The sequence below is a fragment of the Meleagris gallopavo genome, chromosome 20 (assembly GCF_905368555.1).
Source record: "Meleagris gallopavo chromosome 20, MGAL_WU_HG_1.1, whole genome shotgun sequence".
Lineage (NCBI taxonomy): Eukaryota > Metazoa > Chordata > Aves > Galliformes > Phasianidae > Meleagris > Meleagris gallopavo.
Window position 1 is genome coordinate 519,771 of NC_139423.1, and position 18,546 is coordinate 538,316.

The 18,546-nt window shown below is 41.2% G+C and overlaps 1 long non-coding RNA gene across 1 annotated transcript in view; it reads left to right on the forward strand.

The window, feature by feature from the left end:
- Positions 1-15,731, forward strand: part of LOC104913734 (uncharacterized) — a 49,674-nt gene extending 33,943 nt beyond the window's left edge. The window contains exons 2-4 of the long non-coding RNA XR_014887481.1: positions 4,577-4,661; positions 13,661-13,912; positions 14,496-15,731. This is a non-coding gene — a long non-coding RNA (uncharacterized LOC104913734). The remainder of the gene's footprint in view (positions 1-4,576; positions 4,662-13,660; positions 13,913-14,495) is intronic.
- The last annotated feature ends 2,815 nt before the right edge of the window (positions 15,732-18,546 follow it).

Genomic DNA, 18,546 nt, shown 5'->3' on the forward strand with positions numbered 1-18,546 from the left:
GGTTGTTTCACCATTCTGGTAACAGTTTAGTCTGTGAGTCAGGTCAAATTGTTTGACATTTCTGTACTGCAATTATATTAGTAGTAAAAAGGGAATAATGCAAAATATCTTTCATATACAATCATGTGAATTTAAGGAATATCTTTAAAGTATGAGAAAACACAGTTTATGAAAGAGATATTCTGAATGTTCTTTACTAATTCACTCCACTTTAAATGGAAAATAAGAAAAACAAACACATATCTTGGGCCAGGACATTGACTTTAACAGTGCTAGAAAAAGGAAATCAATGATACAGCATATCAGAATAAGAATTCAATTTGGGGCATGTCATCTGTACTTAGAGCGTGAAAATTGACTCCTCAGTAAAAACTAGATAATCAAAAAATGCAAGCTAGGGAAATTTTTGCTGTTTTCATAGTCAGACATAACTGATACTAAAGGAAAGGCTCATTTAGTCTAAAACAAAAAATTACTTGCAGTACCTCATACTCAAAGGAAAAAAATGATATAGCGTTTTTCAAAACAATTCTAGTTTTAAAATATTCAGTGATTTTTTAAGAGCTGATTTGGAAGAAATGCATAACATTTAATGACTAGCACTTATACTCTCTCACAGAGAAGTCATTAACAGTCAGTTATTTATGTTTCTTCACTTTTACTGAAAATACTCCAAGACATCTTAGAGGCAAAAGTAACCTAGACCAATAAAGACCTTCAACAACAAATATGTGTATGAATCATAAATATATAGTGATACTTTCCATTTCCACTCACTACTACAAGCCCTGTTACCCCAGCTTAAACAGATAGTGTGTGTCCCATGATAGTTTGTACAAGCAATAACCTCAACAGTGCCAGAAAGCAAGGTGAGTCCTTGTAGATCTTCACTACCTACTACTTCAAAAACAGGAGACACTCCCCACAACCTGTACACACAATCATTCACATACAATTCACAGCCCAATGCACTCTGACATATTCCTAGTCCAGCATTCCCATACCATCCCAAACATCTTGCACACTTATTCATACACTTTCAGCACAACAAAAGCTATCAACACGATAATGCTTATAGCAGAATTTGAGAGGTGATAGGCAGTCCTGTACAATGCTAATGCTCTAAGAAAGGAATTTGCTGGAAGTCCTGGAAAGTGACTAACCTAGGTATAGGAAGAGGGCACTGTCACTTGATCTGCTTTAAATGCTGTCAGATCTAAACATGCTCTGCTGCTGGTAGTTGACATTTTGGTTATTAAAAGCTCCAAGAAGAGATTAATTTGATCTTATATCCAGGTATAGACCTGTGCATGAAGAGGACTCTGGCACTATGCCATCCATGGTTTTGGTTCTGGGGCCCAAGATGGGAGACCAAATCCAGAGCTCCATCCTGGGCCCCCTGCAGAGGGAGTGAGGAAGATGATGGAAACCCACTGCATCCTGCCAGGAGAAGCCTAGAGGCAGTCAGTGCCACAGGGGTACATATTAAGCCCATCCTCTCGGGGCAATCTCTGACTACTACTCACATTCCGAAGTTACAACATGAGAATAGTTCAAGGACAATTCTTGTATAAATAATACAAGCCCAAGTGAACACAGAGTTGAGGAGAATGGTAAGGAGACAACTCCCATTTAGATTTAGAAAGAAAAACCCTCCAAGCAAAATTCTCAATGCTCTTTCAAATGGTGGCTCAGTCTTCACACTGAAAATACTTCTGCTTAACCATCTCAATTAAATACCACAAAGACTCTCCATCAAATGGTGCTACTTCCAGCACTGAGTGACTTCTGCAAGTGCCACCAGGTGTGTCTCCATATCTCTCTGTTAATTGACTTGTAGTGCAGATACAGTAGCTAGGTAGCTCAGACCCAGTGGTGATGACAGTCTGAAGGTGTTAAGCATTACAGAATTCAAGGCTCAGGTTTAGAAATTTCACTGTAATACAAAGCATGCAAAAACAGAAATGAACTCCAGAGAAGCCCTGATACCAGTCATGTTACCTACTCAATAAGATGACTCCTCCTTTGGGAACTAAATACCAACGAAAGTTTGGTGGCAGCATATCCTTGAACTGCCCTCTTCCACGGGGCAGAAGGTTCCTGGAGGGAAAGTGAAAGGACTCACAGGGGCAATCCCAGAAGGCTACAGGGAAACATAACATTGGTTTGAGTTCATTTCCTTTTTCTTTCAAGCAGTGGTTAATTTTTGCACGCACGCACCTAAAGGTTTCCCAGACACTGGGAGTCTCTCAAGGGAGGTTGTTGGTTCAGAATCCACAAAGGTTGAGCTTCACAATTTTCAGTGAGTTAGGGCCCAGAAAACTCTGACCCACTTCCTCTGCCCAAGTATGGGGCAGCCAAGTCAGCACTTGTCCTTGACAAGGGAGGGGTCTTCAGGAGGAGGCAGCCATGTCCTGATGGGAGAAGAGAAGAGGGATCCTGACAACTATAGATGTTCTGACATCCCTGTTTTCATTGCTGTAGAGCCTGGAGTCCAGTGGTACTAGAAGGAAACCACAGCACAGCTGGAAGAGGCAGAATGTGAGAAATCCATGGATACAGGCGCTGACATTCCCTACAGTGAAGAGGGCATCCAGACATGCTGGAAGAAGATCACAGCCCCATTTTCTACAATTCCTAGTTCCTGCCTGATCATTCTCATTAGCTGCTCCTTTCCCAGGACCTCCTCCAGCTATGTACCCCTTCCTCCTCCAATCTCTCCAGGCCTTCCTTCCTTATCTCTGCAGCCCCTTCCTGCTCATGTCCTGCTGGCAGCCCTAGCTGGCTCCTCCAGCTAATCCCTTCAGCTGATGACTGAGTGACTTCCTCAAGATCTCCTGGCTATAGCAGGACCCATGGAGCAACCGGAGAGCAAGAAGTCTGTGCAGCTCAATGGGTGTAGTTGAAAGAAATCAATTACCTGCATGCAACATTAACATTTCCTTCCCACTCTGGCATGATTGCCTTTGGTGGAGGTGCCCCCAAGAACAACCAACTGCAGAGCACAAGTCAAACATATTTCAGGCCTGCCCACCAGCTTCTCATGCAGCATGGTTCTTTCTCTTGGCAGTGAGGCCTGTGACTGCCAGTGAACATGAAGATACCTCTTGGTCCTGCACACAGCAGGAGGGATTCCAATTCATACCAGCCAGTGGACATTCTTCCAGGCCTCAACCTGGTTTGTACAAGGTCTCAGCTTGGCCTTTGGAGTCTTTGCAGAAGCATCTACGTTCCCTGGGCCCCACAGTGCCTGTTCCCATCCAGAGAGGGCTTCTCCCTCAGTTCCTGTTGGAGCCATTATTTCACTCAAATGTTACACAGACAGTTCAGTCTTGAACATATTCCTAAGTAAAGGAATCAGCCACCCCTAGAAAGATCAGAGGGTGGGATGGAGTCAGACACTTTCTCAATGTTTTTTTAAGTTCTTGTGTGGAACGGAGTTGGACCTATTCCTCTTCTGCTAAGTCTAGAAAAGTGGAATAGAATTTGTGATTCTGATAGACTGGGAAGAGCATTCCCTGAAGGATTTGCAGCATGCCAGTGTTGTTATCAGCCATGCTGCCAGGCTTAGCAGAATATGCTTGTAGAGATCATTGCATCCTGTGAATGACCAGTGGATAGTGTGACATGGAAAATGTGGCCTCAAGCTGATGCGTACCAAAGCAGAGAATGCTGGTTTCTGAAGTGGCAGCTACAGCAGAGATGAGATTTTAGTTTGTCATTAAAACATCCATATGCTTCCGGAGTCTGTGATTTGTTTCACACAGTGGATTTCTTGTCACGGCATTAATGGATGTTGTTGCCCACAGGTGGGGCTTCATGGCACTTCATAGGTGAAAAAATGAAGTCTTTGTAAACTTCCATTCAAGTAACGAGTTGGGTTGCATTTGCTCAGCACAGAACTAAGGAAGGAGCTTAGAGATAAAGCAAAAGAATTTTCAGTATAAGCAGAAGCAAGAAATGTTTGAAAACACCTATGGCAAGAAGTCCAGCTTCCAAATGGTGCTGTCAGTTATGCTACCGTTATTTGTTATGCGTGCTGAAAGAGATGTCATCGTATCTGATGGGCAGTGTGACAGAGAATGCCTACAAGTTCAGCAATGTTTCTGCTGCCCTCTGTGTAAAAGGAGACCTCCCAGGAATGCTGGCCCCAGCCAAACAGAAGTGCTGGCACTTTAATCCCTTGGAGAACAACTCCTCTTCCCTGCCTTTGTGCTGAACCACAGCTGAGTGCTTGCTTGAACCGGGGCATGGTAGAGGCACATGATCCCCATTAAGAATCTGTCTGTTCTGCTTATGGGCATTGAGTCATGTGGAATTAAAAATGAGTACTTTCTCCACTCCTAGCAAAACATAACTCTTTCATGTAGGAGTCTGAGGGTTATTTGATTAAGACATACCCTATGTCAGGATAGCCATGGAGAGACTGGGATGCCATCTCCTAAATTTGCTTCTCCACCCAGAGAACAATTTCTGCAGATCTTCCCTGCAAGAAGGGAAAAGGGAAGTGAATGCAACTTTTTTATAGGGAGTTTGAATCACAGCTTTTTGCATTGTTTGTATCTTTTCTTTCCAGTGGTTGACCTTCTTACATGGCTTCCTGCAGCCCAAGCTCCACTGAGCATCTCACTGGAGAAGAACCAGATCAGCTAACCAGACAGGTAAGCAGAGAGGCTAGTAGGACAGACCTGTCATTTGAAGATAGACTTCAGATGAACAACTGTTCAATCCGCACACTTGCTCAGACACCTCTCATGTTCTCAGCTAACCAGTCATTGCTGGACAGTGGATCCTGGCTGAGAAGGTGACCTTGTGAGTATCCCTTCCTTCCATCAGCCATGAAAGTAAGTGGATGACTATTGATACAGAGCAGGTGAGGAGAGGAGCAGGTCTCTTGTGTAAGAGCAGGTTAGGGTAGGTTAGAAATTAATTAATAAGCAATAAAAACAGACATAATTTATTCCTGAAAGAAGGAAGACATGTCCCTTTGTTCCTTTGCTGATCAGAAATGTCCCACTGTGGCTGTATAAAGGCTTGGCTTATCTGACTGACTCTTGGACAGCTAAGGAAGGGTACAATATTGACACTGTTAACTTTAATGCTTAAAGCATCTGTGGGATTCTAGAGAGCAACTGATGAATGCCAGAAAGAGCTGCAGCACACGTACCCTTACTTATGTGGGGGCTGTATATTTCACAGTGATGTTTTACACAGCTCTTTTTAGAACAGGAAGCCAGAGAGCTCTTGTCACTCTAAAGGCTCATCTGCATGCTTACAGTTGACTAGGGCAGTCAGATTTTCTCTTTTAGCTCATTGGATGTCAACCATCTCAGATCAATAGGGACAGGTACAAGGCCCTGCTCACTTGAAGAGCAAGTCAGCTGTGTAAAGCAGACCAGTGCCAGCAGAAAAAATGATGGTAACTCCAGGTAGCCAGCCACAAGGGTCATAGGATGCTGGTGCCCACTGTGGGAGGCTAGTAATCCGGGGATCTAACAGTGCTTGCATCCCCTGTCCTGTTGAGATTTCCAGCTCACTCTAATAAAGTCTACCAGTGATAGATCCTTACACCAATGAGAGTATGCCTACTGCAAGAGAGACCAGGCAATCCAGGAGGACTACAGAGTTGCTACTTGCCACTCTAAGGAGAAAATTTGTGCAAAACTCAGTTAGAGCTGAAACCGGCCAGGGACAACAAAAAGGTCTTTTCAAAATATGGTAACAGCAAACCAAGGACCAGAGAAACCACCCACCCATCAGTTGATGAGGATGGTCAGCTTACAAGCAGGGACACATATAAAGCAGAAATATTTAATGCCTTCTTTGTCACTGTCTTCAACACTAGTGATAAGCCCTTAGATGGGGACTGTGACTGCAGAAACAATGAACTCCCAGACAACCCCAAACTTCTGTGGTATTTGCTGCTTCAGCTGGATGCATATAAGTCTGTGTTGAATCCCATCCCAAGGATGGGAAACCCTGAGATGTTGAGCACTGACAGAGATTCATGAGCTTCTAGTTAAAGGGTGTGGCCCTTGGCAATTTTAGTTTGATTTACCTGGATAAAATAGACCACAGAACCCTCAGTCCATCCCTCAGTCCAACCCTAACTGCAGCATACCCCAAAGAAAGTAGAGCCTCCAAACATGATAAAGAACCACATGGCCAAAACTGTTACGTCTTGTGAGATTCTTTAATGTCCTTTTCCTGATTAGATATTGTGGCACCCAGAATTGCACACAGTGTTCAAGATGAGACCACACTAGCACAGAGCAGGACAATTCCTCCCTTTCCTGACTAGCAGTGCTGTTCTGAATGCATCCCAGGATACATTTGGTCACTTTGGCTGCTGGGGCATTATACTGACTCAAATTCATCTTGCCATCTGCCAAAACCTCCCAATTACTTTCCATGGGACTGCTCTGTGGCATTTTGTCCTGTACCAGTACATATATCCAGGATTACACTGTCCCACATGCAGAATTTGGTACTTGATCTTGTTAAATTTTATACAGTTGGTGATTGCCCTGTGCTGTATGAAAATCTGTCTGCAAGGCCTCTCTACTCTTGTGGAAGTCCATACTTCACTTAATTCTTACTTCACTTAATTCTTAATTCACTCTTACCTCCGTTTGAAGTCAGCATACAGGACTCTACTGGGAAATCCTTTCCTGTAAATCCTGATCCATTCTAGCACACCATTACACCACAGTTGATGTAGCAGCAGTTCATGTTCCATAGTACCTGCCAAACACCACTATTTGTTATTTTGACACTCAGAAGTTCTTCTTTCCACCTGTTGAACCCCTTATCGGATGCTTTTTTTTTTCATTTGGGATGATGCAGCAGACAAAGTAGGGGTGAGTGCTGCATAGGTTTGTCATCAGCTTATTTAAGTTTTCCTGTGAGACTGCAAGATAAAGTTTAGAACAAATGTGAAAGATCTCTTCCCTATAGCCGTCTGAATTTCAACCATGGAAAAGAGTTAATCTTTGGATTGTAATGTTTTCATATTAATGCAGATAGCTTTATCCTTCATTTGTCTTTGTCCATCTATTAACAGAAAATACAATTTGGCTATTCTGTCATCATAATTTCTTTATTACAGGGGTTGGGATATAACTCACTTAGTATCCCAAAACTGTGGCTGTGGAAACAATGAACAACTCTCTGTGCCTGCTCTTATGAATCAGTAGAAAACCTAGGCTTTTCTATGCAAAGATCTTTGCAAAAGTCTCTCTGTTTCTCAGAATTATTCCATCATTTATGAGTGGTGCGTGGCAGCAATGCTGAAATATTCACAAGTTCCTAACCTCATTTTGGAAAAATGTTTGGAATTTTGTTAATTTGCAGGAAGAAGCTGATGTATTGCAAGTTCGTATTGAGCTTAAAAAAAGAGGTGCATGAAAAAAAATCTGCACTACAGCATCCTCAACCATTTGAAATATTTCTCTTTTTCATATCTTAGTTTGAGTATAATAATATGCCATGTGAAAAAAAGAACACTCGTTTCGATTTCTCTTTGTAGTATATGATCTTCCTCAGCTTTAGGACTTTAAGAGTTTATAACTCCACTTTTAACATTAAATTCTCTTTCTTCAAGTGAGAAGAGTCAAAGTCAGGAAGCCTCTATGGAAAAGATCTGAGAAAGCCTGGAAACAGAAACTTTTTCTTGCCACGACTAATCACAAAAATACAGAGCAACTTATTAACTAAATTTAACATTTTAATTCAATATACCCAGTTCATTATTTATCTTTCACTAACTAGAGAACTCAGACATTAATGCATATGAATAGGAAGGATACCTCTCAATCAGCTCAGTACAGGCAGCCAGGTCCATCCCAAAATCAATGAATGCCCATTCAATTGCTTCCATCTTGTACTCCTCCTGTTCCAGCACGAACATGTGGTGGTTGAAGAACTGTTGCAGTTTCTTATTGGTGAAGCTGATGCACAGCTGCTCAAGGCCATTGGACTGCCGAGTTTAAAAAAAAAGAATATTCTTAAGGAGTAGTACTCACAATGCCCTATGCAGTTCTCACTGTTCAGTAGGTCTTTTCAGACAAATATGAGGCCTCTTTCCACTTTGTTCTCCCAATAGTCATTCAGAAATATGTATTTGCATTCTGAAGACTAAAAAAAAAGACTTTTAATTAATTGTACTGAAGATACTTTTTTCTCTGTTGTCTTTTTTCTATGCCTGCAACATATGTTCTTTAATAATCCCTCTTACAAGTTTGAACATCAGCAGAAGCCAGTTTGCCTGTGGCCCCAAAGTAGATTCTGATGAATTTGACCTCTTATGGGGAAAAAAAGCACATATTTTACCCTGGATTGATTCTTTGGACATCTCCTTATGTGGAATAACACTATCCATTATTAATCTAGTAATGAGAAGGAATGATTCTGGCCAAAGCAACCACTTACAAAGCATGAAAAGTAGTCATTCCTCACAGTCTTGGCATTTGCAAAGGCCTCCAGCAGTGGTTTGATGCTGATGATTTGATCCTCAAGCAGTCCATACAGGATGTCAATTATTACAGGTTATACTTCACAAAACTCATGCTAGGAACAAAACAAAGTATTGATTCAAGCCTGTATCTATTGATGTACCTGCATTTTTCCAGACTGCTCCTCCTTCTTTCCTCTCCCCACTGGCTGCAATTGTTGCAAAGTACTGGCTGACACGTTTCGTGTTCACAGTCTTCCCTGCACTGGATTCCCCCTTGTCAAACCAAAGAATCAGAAAGCATGTAGTCAAGCAGCAGATCCACTGGCACAGGGCAGCCCCATGAGTGAACTGAGCAAGAAATAGACATACATGATCAGGATTGACTGATTCTTGTGATCTGTGACAAAAAAGAGTTTTCTTAGCGCTCAAGAATTGCAGAGAAGTCAAATTCTGAAGGAAATGCACAGTGAACTGAAGCATCCTTAGAGTGTAGGAAGATCAGAGAATCGATATCCAGATAAAACCCCTGAAAATTTAGCATTTAAACCCTTTCAGGACTTGTTGAAGTTATCCTCAGGAAAATTTGATATCTGATTTGGACTAATACAGATATGGACAAAATATCATGGCTTATTCTATTTAAGAATATCATGTTTAAATCAAGTTAGTCATTTCTGATATGGGAAACAGCCAAAATCTATTTTATTTTCTAATGTTAATGTGATTGGAGTCACTCAACAATCTAAAATAAAATGATCTGAAACTTTCTAGGGACTGAAGAGTCCCAGATCAGACTAAAGGCTCTTCAAGGCTTTCTTGAGCTGGACATGGTATAATTTTCCTTTGACATGAGAGATGGACTTTGCATGAGCTCATCTCCTTATGTTCTTCATTGACGTTGATATTTTGGACATGTGTTTTTCTCTGATAATGAACTTTCAGGACTTAAGTGTTACACAGTTTATTATTCTCTTTGCCTTTTTTTAAATGTTTCAACTGAAAGTTCATTTTGATGCTTCCTAGTTGCTTTCCTGCAAAACAGAAGGGAAGAGTGAACTATCTTCCTTTCCATGTAACTCTTGATGCCTTGGGCCTTTCTGTCATATTCTCTATCCACAAAGGGTACTTATCCACTTAATTCTTATTCTTACAAAATGTATGACATGCTTATGAAGACTGGTCATCTCAGCATCTGAAGAAGTCATGACTGTACTTTACTGAAGGCAAGCCAGAAGAGGACTCTAAATGGGGAAGAAAACACTTTCCATCAGTTAGAAAATAGTTTTCTGCATGAGTGATGAAATCCCATAGTTTTTACCTTTCTGGTATTTAAAGTAGTACGATATTTTCAATAACAGTTTTTACATAATAGTTTTATTATGAATACTTATGTACCAGCACCCTATTTGAGAATGAGACAGTATTCTAAATCTCTTGAGTCTTCTACTCATGAACAGACAATTTTGCAATTAATCCAGGTGTGTTTTACCATTTTACAGTACATGAAAAACTTATTCTAAACCAAATTTGTCTCTTTTCTTCCTCATGATTATCATCAATGAACCTCTAACTGGTCCTTCTGCTGCCTGTGATCTGTGGAAAATGAATTTACTTACTTTCACATTAAATGCATGTTATCAGGCTCAGTCTTATCTTTGGTGCAGTAGGTATGAAAACAGAAAAAGGGAAGAGAATATAGTAAAATTACCTGCAGTTAACTTGCCTAACATTTAGGCACTGTTAGGGTGTTGTGTTTTATGACATCACACGTTCTTATTTACTAGTCTATTATCAAGTTGTTAACTTTCCTCTCATGTTCCACAGCACTCCAGAGAGAAATTTTAAGTTTGAAACATACTGTGAAAAATTGATTGAAAATTCCAGCTGACAGAAACAACCCCTTCTAGATAAACAGATATTGTTTAGTTTACACAGTCCTACAGAACTAATACACTTAACTTGAGACTTTCAGTGAGGACAGGACAGGGGATTTCCTGGGAGATTTTATAGTATTTGGTAGGTAGATGTTTTGGATTCTTCTGCTTTCTTTTATCAAAGCATTTTTGGACAACATTCTTTGGCGAAGCACTGTATAGCAAACTTACCTAAAGACATAATTGTAAACGGATAAAATATATATATATATTTAGTATCTTACAAATTTTGTGGCTGTTTCATGGTTTAGAGGGGAATATTGGCAGTAGGTGGACAGTTGAACTGTTTGATTTTGGAGGTCTTTTCCAACCTTGGTGATGCTATGATTCTATGGTTCCATGATTTTCTGATGACTTTCTGATCCATCCAAGACAGATTATTTTGTACACAGTGATGCAAAAATTTTGTCTGCAATGCGGGTAGATCAATGCGTTGATCTTCACCACAATGATGCTCTGAGGTTTGTAAAGAAGTACCTGAAAAATAACAAATGCTGGTGCCAAAAACTAAAACTCATAAAACCCATTGCTTCTTAAACCAGGAAATATTTTTTCTTGAGTAGAAGAAACAAGGAACTTACTCTAGTTCAGGTTACTGTATTGGCGTTGTATCAGCTCTTGTAATATAGCTTTTTATAGAGCTTTTGAGGTGATTTCCATGGTTAGAAGATAAATACAAATGCAAATGGATATATATACTGTATTTCTTAAAAATTGTTAGATACCTAAAGATATTGTTTATGACACTAATAATGAACAAGGAATTGCAAATCTTAACATTTGTTACTCAATGTGAGAACAGAAGTTTAAAAAGTGTCTTCTAACTTTAACAGCTAAAAACACAGTATCCTTGTGCATGTAAAAAAATGAAGTAGAATCTATTGAGCAAAGACAAAATTCCTTATTTACAGGTTCAGCCACAGTAAATATGTGACAGTTATTATTGAGCAAATTTGAACTGTCTCAGAACTAAACAAGTTCTTCTCTTGGTCACTGGCATTTTGATCATTAATAGAGTTCAGTGAAAAACACAGGGACAAGGTTAGAAAAATGATGCATGGAATGTGATGCAAAATCCAGCATCAGGCACTGCCATGTGCATGAAAACATGTTCCAAAGGTGACTCTTGCACTGTCGTGCCTATTTTTCTGATGTCCAGGTTCCTTCTTGGAGCCCAAACCTAGAACTCACCCCTAGATGGGTAAGCTGATGGAAATGTCCTGTCCAGGATGAGCTCAGAGCAAACCAATGTGAAATGATGTCCACAGGATATATACAAAGTCTTGCCTATCTGGGACTGGACACTGCGGGTGCTGATGTGGGCACCTGCCTCTGGCAAGACACAGTACAAATGGGCTCCCAGAGTGAGGCCTGTAAGCATTGCTCTGACAAACTTCTTCACCACTCTGGTGCCCTGAGGTGCACATGGAGCCCTGCATCCCAGTGTTTGTAGGTCTGGCCAAGAGGTCCTTGGCAGTTCAGAGCACAGGGTTCAGAAGACCATGAACAAAGAGCAAAGCCTGGGGGTAGCAGAGATGGATGGGGCCTCTCCCAGGATGGGAGAGCTGGGGGTTTCCTTCTCTCAGGCTCAGAGGGAGCTTCAGTCTCCCACTTCTGGCAAGCTGTAGCACAGGTATGTCCAACCCACAGCCCCCTTACAAGCAGCACACGCGCAGCCCTGCGATTTCAAGGCAGTGGCTCTTCCTCACAGAGCTGCCCTGAGCTGTGTCCATACTCAGCAACAGTCAGACCACCACTGTGCTATCAGTGCTGCGTCGACTGACAGCAGAGCACAGGGAGGACAGTGCTAATTCAAGAGATGGCAAACAACTGTATGCATTTTCAATAGGTCTTTGAAGTATAAAAGACACTGCAACTAGCAGTCAAATCTTCTGTAGGACTAAAAAGAAGAACCATGCAAGTAACACGGTCTGCTTGGATAAGCAGAGTAGCCAAAGTAGAGAATGTACAGACGTTTCAAAATCCAGGTTTCCAGAGTGGGAGTGCTGAGCATGGACAGCATGCTGTTCCGGAGCTCTGCACAAGCAAACCCAAAACCTTCAGCATGTTCCTTTTGATGTAGTTTGTTCCTGAAAGTACCACAACTTATACCTTTTGATGTCAGTGCCTTCACATCCTGCTTCTTCAGTTCACTGAAGACTTTCAGAAAGGCTAGTCTTAAATTAAGGTATTATATCAGAATTCCCAAACAAACAGTAAGGAATCTGCAGACACACAGTTTGGTTAATTCTTCTTCGGAGAGCTTAATCTTTCTCTGTGTGAAATATGGCTATGAGGATTTCACTAAGCATTTCTGACAAAAAAAAAATGGAATGAAGAGGTCAAGAACGTCTATGTTGTCTCTAAATGTGAGACAGCAGCAAAAGTAGTATTTGCTAGAGGAGGAAATCTCAATGAAATGTATTTTCTTAAGATGTATGAAATTTTGCTCTAAGTTATCTAGGAAGTATTACTGGGGAAGAAAGGAAGCAGGTAAAAGGACCCCTCTCTCAGATCCTCTACAAGCAAGAAAGTTGTCTCAACCCCTGCAGGAAGGTCCTGAGCAGTGCTGGAACGACCAGTGTGTAAATGTGAATTTCAGGGGATAGTAGTAGTTTGTGAGCAGAGATCTCATATGCTTGTATATTTATGGTTTTTGCTTTTTCCTAAAAGGTCTATTAACACAAATTTTTCAAAAATATACCCTACTTTAAGTTATCCATATGGACTACTCTTAGTGTACTTGCCCATTTTTCAGTTAGTTGGGTTGCACTATTAAGGAAACAGTTAATTTACTGGGCCTGTAAAGAATATAGGTGTTCAATCAGGTTAAACAACAAACTTTTCAGTGCTTGTCATTCATCCACTTACTGCAAACAAAATAAATGCCAGTGTAAATTAAGTAAGCTTTGCTGTTGCAAATGGTAATTAAAAACTTGCTGTGTGGAAAAAAATAAGATACAAAACATCTAACATTTCTTTTAAAATCTGTAGTAACATGCAATTTTCTTTTTCCAGTTCTCATCATCAACAAGAAATTCCATGCATTTCTATGAATAATTATAAAATCCATTTATTTTAAGCAAGGAAAAATAATTGATAGTGATGGCAGCTGTGACAGAGCGTGTGATGTTGATCACAAGACTGACAGGAATTCTCAGTACAGGTTTAGAAAGGAAAGATGGATTAGATATGAAGATGTTGGAAAGGAAAAATGAACTAGATCCTATCAGCCACTAATTTTCTCCCAATTCTGTTTCTGTCTCTGCAGGAATGAACTCTACTGCAGCTGAATATAAAACACAGCACAATCAAAAAGAGAAGAGGCAGAATGAGAGCAATCCCTGGATACAGAATGTCCTGCAAAGTAATGTGTGGGCATGGTACTGCAATGCTGACATTTCCTATGGAGGAGAAGCGTTTCAGGCATGCTGAAAATAGAACCATCTTGAGAAAGGGATCGTGCAGCTGCCTGTTCTCTGCCAGCCCTTAAGATACGACTTCTCCACAGTTGGGCTCTAAGGTTAGTAGACACAGAGAGAGAGAATATTTAGCAACAGATCACAACTAAAGTGAAAATACGCATCTAGACACAGATTTCCCTCTAGAGCCTACATATACAAACAATGAATTTTGCCTTTAGATTTTCATTGTGAACTGAGATCTTGATCTTGCTATGTTTCAGAGGAAAGAAATTTCACACTCTAGTAGTGTGATGCTTTCTTTCATTGCTATTATCCACTAGTTTCAATGCTATCATCAGTGGAAGAAACCCCATGGCCACTGTTCTTAAGTCTTCTGCCCAAAATGAACCAAGAAGAAGAATGATAGAAGGCCCCACATCTAGCACTCATCTGTTCAGGAGGAGTCATTGAAGAGAATTACTGCTGATCTCTTACATTCAGTTTGCATCTTCTCTAGGGTAAAACTTACTATAAACAGGATACACAGTGTCAGCCAGCAAATGACAGTACAGCAGAGAATAAATTGTGAGGTTGCATTTTATATTACGTAACCATACAGAATGAAATTATGTGCAATTTATAACTTCTATACCCTCATCAGATGTGTTTGGCAGTCTCATTAGCTTCTCTCTTTTTCACTAGGTTTCCTGGTACAATCCCAAGAACTTCTGAGATACATTGTGGAGATTTGACTTATCCACTAGGTCATCTGCTCAACAGGCAATAAAGTCCTAGTTTACAGATTCATCTCATAAAGAAATGTTCAATATTAGGAACTTCTAATTTGAAGTCGTATCATTCCTTGAATTAAAAAACTGTGATTCTTGTTTTCTGTCATCCAGTTTTCAGGGAAAAGCTGCATGCTATAGCTTTTATGTTTAATGACTGCAGTTTTGACAGGAATTCATTCAAGTCAATAAGCTTTAGAAGTTTCCAGTGTAAAATAGTTGTGATCTATGCCTTACAAGATTTTATTGTTTATGCATCAGCATGGCATTGGAAAGGTGCAGATGGAAAGTGACTCAGGGTGGATAACAAGATGCATTGCCAGCAGATGAAGATTAAAAGCATGTTCGCTTTCATGACTTCAAGTGAACTACTGATGCCCCTCTCAGCATGAAGCCTATGAAACTCACAGGATACAGCTAACAGCCCCTTCTGCTGAACCCTGAGATGCTGGAGAATGTTCAGAGCTACTCAGCTTCTGCTAGATAGGAAACCTTCTCTTGTAGGTCAAAAGTCCTGGGCCTAAAAAAAAGGCTTACGAACTTATTCAGAAGAAGAAGAGAAGAACTGTCTCTTGTGCCTGGAGACAGTTTGCTTCAGTTACTCCTCCCCCATTAATCAGGGGCCCTCATGCCCTAACAATGAATTGAAGGAGGCTTAAAGCCACAGGAAGAACCTAGAATATCTGTGTGGATGTGCTGCTCCTCTGATAGACCGTGGCTCTGCATGAACTGATTCCGAATACAGATGGGAGAGACATGTGCCCTGAGCATGGACAGGGGAAGGGCTGGCATCCAGCTCTGGGACAGACTGCAGTCAGGGATGTGAGTGGGGAGGAATGAAAGAGATTCATCAGTGAGAAAGATGAGATGGGAGAATGCAGGATAGTGAATGCGGTGAGAGGAAGAAGAATTGAGTGAAGAACCTAAAGGAAAGGATAAGAATTGGATGCAATAATGTGTGTTGTATACTAGAAGGTGATGTACCAAAAATCTTGGGAACTGACAGGACTTGAGCTAATCTGAGATATGGCACCTGTAGATATCCAAGAGGGAAGCTTGTTAAAGCACTGATAATTTCAGAATGAAGTGTTCTTTGATTGCTCATTGATTCTTTTCTCTTTAATATTTCTATTGAAATAGAAACAATAGAAAAACAAACAAAGGTGCCAAGAGGAGGTGAGTCCTCTGGAGATTTAAGTTTACATTTGTGATGAAATTCTGTAGCCTTTCATGCCAATTTGCAAGTCTGCCACAATTACACTTTTTGCACATGCAACATGTCAAAGTGCAGTGCATTCTGTAAGTGCAGCATGGGGATGCAGCGCAGTCTGTGCAGCTGCAGATGTCTTGGTGCCTAATTTGATGACACTGAAGTTGAGAAGCAGATGAGAGATTTGAGAAATCTTTCCCTCAAAACTTAGTCTGTCTCTCTGTGAAATATCATTTCCCACTGGCTTTCTGCATAACATTTTCTTATTTGAATGTTCCTCTACGACTCTCAGAGGATGGACCCCATTTGGTGGAACTCACACAGCCTGCAGTGCTTTCCTACAGGGCTGTAGCTATCTTGACTGTCCTTTATTTAAACCAGCTACATTATAACTGTACAGGACAAGTATGGTACTCAGTCATCCACCCTGCATAGCCGGAAATGTCAAATTCAAGTTCATAAGAAACCATCTCTTTTTCATCCCATGAGTTTCAAAATAAGGAGCTCTCATGTCAGAACAATAGAACTTCTAGAAAGTTCTGCTGAAAGTGCATGTGGCTGCATTCTGCACCAGGGTGGGTACTCAGGCACAACTTTAAAGCTTCATGTTGGCGACAAATGGAGCATCTGTACCAAAGAACATCTCCACTACTCATTGCAAATGACTGCTATCTGTCTGGGCACCTCCTCACCTGTTTGCTCCTAAGGACCAATCTTCTCTCCCGTTACTGCAAACAATTTGATTTAGGCCTGATTCTTGATGAAACATGATGGAAATCTAGCATCCTTTCAGCTCCCCACAGCAAACTTGAGTGGCACACCACAGGGGGCCAACACCAGAAGAGCACTGAATTCAGAACAGCAAAAGGCACAGTCAGTTGCTCACAGGTGGACATAAACTTAATCCCTCTCTCTCTGGAGAATCATAGAATCACAGAATATCCGGAGTTGAAAGGGACCCACAAGAATCAACAAGTCCAACTCCTGGCTCCACACAGAACCACCCAAAATCAAACCCCACATCTGAGAGAGTTGTCCAAATGCTCTTAACTACAGCAGATTTGGTGCCATGACCACTGCCCCAACGAGCCATGCACAACCGCCTTTTCAGTGAAGAACTTTTTCCTAATATCCAAATTAAACCTCCCTGCTTCCTTGGGGTTCCACAAAGAGGAGATGATACCAAGTGCAATTACAAAGCCCTTGTGATAAAATTCAGTCAATGCAGCTTGACCTTTGCATTTCTTAAGTTCATTCAACATTAGCTAGTAGGAAGTGAGGTAATGGACTTTGGGAGTGAGAGGTGTACATCTCACATGTAGAAATGTACAGGGAAACTCGGACTTCATTGTATAGGTATTGGAGAATGCTGGGTATGTTTATGCTGCTTTTCTTAGAATATCCTGTGTTGGAAGGGACCCATAAGGATCACTGAGTCCAACTTGCGGCTCAGTGCAGGACTACCCAACAATCAGACCCTATATCTGAGATCTTTGTCCTGAGGTTTCTTGAACTCCAGTGAACCTGGTACCAGCACCATTTCCTGGGTGTTGTGGTTTAACTTGGCAGGTGGCTAAGCACCACACATTTGCTTATTCCCTGCTCTTCCCAGTGGAGTAGGAGTGTGAGTCAGGGAAAAAAAAGAAAAAAAAGAACTTGTAGGTTGAGATAAAACTACATACTAAGATAGAGAACAGGAAAATTATAATAATGATGACATATATATATGTGTGTGTGTTACAAGTGATGTACAAGCAATTGCCCAATACCCCCAACCGATTCTGGATTCTGAGCTAACCCTCTGAGCAATGGAAAAGCAGAGGTGAATTCCCCTTCAAAACTCTTTCTGCATGATGTCATATGGAATGGAATATCCTTGTGGGCAGTGTAAGTCACCTGTCCTAATTCTGTTCCCTCCCAGCTCCTTGGGCCCTACACTGAGAATGGCATTGGCTCTGCATTGCTGCTCTTAGAAGCAATCATAAACATCAGTGTGTTATTGACATCGTTTTTCTCTTAGAACCAAAATATAGCATCATTCCAGAAACTCTGAAGAAAACAACTCCATCTCAGTTGAAACTTGAGGAAACCACTGAGGAGGTTGTTCATTGCCCAGCTGCCCTCTGGTGAAGAACCGTTTCCTGATATCCAACCTGAACCTCTCCCCTGATGAAGCTCCATGTTGTTCCCTCAGGTTCTATCACTGGTCACCAGGCCACAAAGAGCTGCAGGCCACGAGGGGGCTGTACACCTTGAGGGGACTGCAGGCCACTATGAGGCCTCCCCTCAGTCTTCTCTTCCCTGGGCTGAACAAAACAGTGGAATTCAGCTGCTCCTCACACATCTTCCTCCTAGAACCTTCCCCATCTTTCTAGCCCTCCTTTAGACACTCTCCAATAGTATGATGTCCTTTTTGGACTGTGGTGCCCACAACTGCACACAGTACTCGAGGTGAAGCCACACCACTGCAGTGTAGAGGGGGTCAATCACTTTACTCAGCCAGCTAGCAATGCTGTTCTTGATGCATTCTAGGATGTCGTTTCATCACACCCTATAAAGATAATTAAAACCGTTCAGTTAGGACATGCTTTAGAAGTGCCTGTTCTCTCCAATGACTGCAAAGACAGTGACTGGTGTACACTGGACAGCTTGTAGTCACTGTTTTCACCTGTGTCTTTCACAGGAAACAGCTGGGTTTCCGTTGCAGAAGTACACAACCAGTGTAAGGGCTGCATCTAATATCATTAAATTTAAT